This window comes from Neofelis nebulosa, chromosome 8, assembly GCF_028018385.1.
Source record: "Neofelis nebulosa isolate mNeoNeb1 chromosome 8, mNeoNeb1.pri, whole genome shotgun sequence".
In the NCBI taxonomy this organism is placed as follows: Eukaryota; Metazoa; Chordata; class Mammalia; order Carnivora; family Felidae; genus Neofelis; species Neofelis nebulosa.
Window position 1 is genome coordinate 100,096,825 of NC_080789.1, and position 3,376 is coordinate 100,100,200.

The following is a 3,376-nucleotide window of genomic DNA, read 5'->3' on the forward strand; positions in this document are numbered from 1 at the left end:
GAATCCCATGTTCTGGGGTGTCTGGGTGGCTCAATTGGCTAAGCATCTGACTCTTGATTGCAGCTCAGGCCCAGGTCCCAGTGTTGTGGGATCGAGCCTCCTATCTGGCTCTGTGCTGAGCATGGACCCTGATTGGGATCCTATCCCCTCCCCTCCCCTCCCCTCCCCTCCCCTCCCCTCCCCTCCCCTCCCCTTCTCCTCCCCTTCTCCTCCCCTTCTCCTCCCCTCCCCTCCCCTCCCCTTCTCCTCCCCTCCCCTCCTCCTCCCCCTCCCCTCCCCTTCTCCTCCCCCTCCCCTCCCCTTCTCCTCCCCCTCCCCTCCCCTTCTCCCCCTCCCCTCCCCTCCCCTTCTCCTCCCCTCCCCTCCCCTCCCCTCCCCTTCTCCTCTCCTCCCCTCCCCTTCTCCTCCCCCTCCCCTCCCCTCCCCTTCTCCCCCTCCCCTCCCTTTCTCCTCCCCCTCCCCTCCCCCTCCCGTCCCCATCCCCTCCCTTCCTTCTTTCCTTCTTTCCTTCCTTCCTCTCTCACTCTCTCCCTCTCTTTCCCTCCCTCCCTCTCCCACTGCCCTTCTCCCCTGCCCACACTCTTTCTCCAAAAAATAAGAAGATAATAGTGTAAGGCTCTTTCCACTATTTAGAAGCCATGGAGGCCTGCCGGTGACAGGACGTCTAAACCAAATGTCTGGAAGGCTCCGGGCTAAGGCCAATTTTGCTGGTTATAAGTAGTGTCTCTGAAACCAAAGGGCCCACACAGCTCTTCTTAAAATTGAAGGTAAAAAAAATAAAAAGAAGGTATATTTGTTCAAGATGAAATAATTCTGTCAAAGCGAGACACAGGCTTATGTGTGCAAAGCAGAGAACACCAGAGTAATTTGAGAAAGGTAACTGGTGCCCAAAGAAACAGCGGCAGGGTTCATGCCTAATTCCTGCGAAGGCCATCGGGCACGGGATCCAGGTGATGCTGTAAGTCTCAAGGCTTTAAACGTTTAAAAAGTAAGTAATTTCAGGGCGCCTGGGTGGCGCAGTCGGTTAAGCGTCCGACTTCAGCCAGGTCACGATCTCGCGGTCCGTGAGTTCGAGCCCCGCGTCAGGCTCTGGGCTGATGGCTCGGAGCCTGGAGCCTGTTTCCGATTCTGCGTCTCCCTCTCTCTCTGCCCCTCCCCCGTTCATGCTCTGTCTCTCTCTGTCCCAAAAATAAATTAAAAACGTTGAAAAAAAAATTAAAAAAAAAAAAAGTAAGTAATTTCACAGTATGGATTTGTCAAAGAAAACAATGAGATAGCAATATGATAAAAATTACATTTCTTAATAACCTCCTGTTTCAATTTGCTACCAGAAAAAATTTTAATTTTCTTGAGGAACTATTAAGTTCTCTTATGAAACTACCTAATGAATACGTCCCTGTTTCCCTTTTTGCCCTGCAGACAGGGAAGACGGGTGCTAAATTTAATGTTTAAGCCTAGTTACTAGAGATAGAGCCACTAGTTAGTGTGTTAGCTCTTTTCTCTTTTTCAAGGTAAGATATTCTCTTTCTACCTAAACTGGTTTATTGTAAATACATATCTTATTTTAAGCCACCCGAAATCCAATTTGGAAACTGATTTCAATGATTAATATTTTTCTTACATTTTGAAGATTGGGCCGAGCCTCTTCCGCAGGGCAAGAAATCTCCCGCAGGGACCTAGAGACGGCCTTTCCCGAGGCTTGTCAGGGTCCAAAGAAGTCAGCCCACAGCCCAATCCAACAAATGCGTGTTGGCTTTTCTTGCTGCGGCCAAGGGGACATCCCAATAAAGCCTTTGCCCTGATAGGCACTGCTGGTGTTTCTCAGCCCCGATCTGGAACCTCCTGCCGGCTGCAGAGGAAGTGAGCCCTAGACGAGGCAGGAGGCCAGTCCAGAAGGTCCCTCTGTCCTGACGGCTCAGACCGAGCCCTCTAAGCCTAGGGGCGCAGGGAGGCGTGGCCTCCCCCAGGGCAGGTTGCTCGGGGGCTTGCACCTTAAAGCTCTGCCAATCGGAGGCTCCTGTGCCGGCGCAGAAGGTATCAGTGAGCACCTCCAATTCGCCGGGCTGGCTGTTGCAAGAGTTTGTGGTGGCAGAAGCATGTGCTCCATGCTCTAATTTCCAGGCTAACCACGACCCCCGTCCTGAGTGTGATTCCACAGGGTATATGGAGAAAATTACATGCAGCTCATCAAAGAGGAATGAATTGAAAAGCTGCCGCTCTGCTCTGGTGGAACATCACTTACTTCTGGAAATCTGAAGGGTCTGTCGTGGGCGTGGCTTTGGTCTTCGCTTGACTTGTCATCGTTTGGGACAGCGGGGCAGAAAAACTCTGGAAGGGGCCCAGAGACAAATCGAGTCCATGTAGCTACCTTCTACCCTTGCATAAGAGCCTTAGGGGTTGTACCTCAGACAGACAGTAGGATGAATGGACTTATGCCCCCTCGCTCTTGGGGACTTGTGGCTGCACCTCCATCTCCTGTATAGATCCCCAGCGAGCAAAATAAAGAGTAGAATAGTTCCCTCCCCTATTGTAATTTGGTTTGGGACAGGAATTTGGTTTGGAATGTGGTGGCAGGCATGGGAATGAGGTAGCGACTCTAGGCCTCAATTTACCTATCATGCCTTTCTGCTGCTTACTTAAAACTTTGGGGTAGAGACTCTAGGCCTCAGTTTACCTATCATGCCTTTCTGCTGCTTACTTAAAACTTTGGGGTAGAGACTCTAGGCCTCAGTTTACCTATCATGCCTTTCTGCTGCTTACTTAAAACTTTGGGGTAGAGACTCTAGGCCTCAGTTTACCTATCATGCCTTTCTGCTGCTTACTTAAAACTTTGAATAGTTCCCTCCCCTATTGTAATTTGGTTTGGGACAGGAATTTGGTTTGGAATGTGGTGGCAGGCATGGGAATGGGGTAGCGACTCTAGGCCTCAGTTTACCTATCATGCCTTTCTGCTGCTTACTTAAAACTTTGAGGATATACTTTCAGCAAAAAAGTTTATTTCTCAGCCCAAACATGTTTCCCCCTCAATACTAACCCCCAAGAAGAAATAACATTGCAGATGTACAACTAGAATACATAAAGATCTCCCACTTTAGGTACTTAGAAAGAAATCCAAACTTGTCTGTTTTCAGACGAGACGCATCCATATTTCAGATACTTGAAGCTGCCGGAAAAACCATTCTTTTTATTTTTTTTTCCCCCTGAAAATCATCCTTTGCCCGAACAAGTTTTATCCATGCAAAAAGCATGGGAAGCATGATCATTGTTTGCTACCAGTGTTCCATCACACTCCTAGATCAGTGGTTCTCAACTGAGGTTGCAATTAGACTCACCCGTGGCACTTTTAAATGTTTTTTGTTTGTTTGTTTGTTTGTTT

The 3,376-nt window shown here is 49.1% G+C and overlaps 1 pseudogene; it reads left to right on the top strand.

The window, feature by feature from the left end:
- The first annotated feature begins 910 nt into the window (after window positions 1-910).
- On the top strand, window positions 911-2,453 carry LOC131483891 (protein JTB-like; annotated as a pseudogene).
- Window positions 2,454-3,376: the final 923 nt, after the last annotated feature.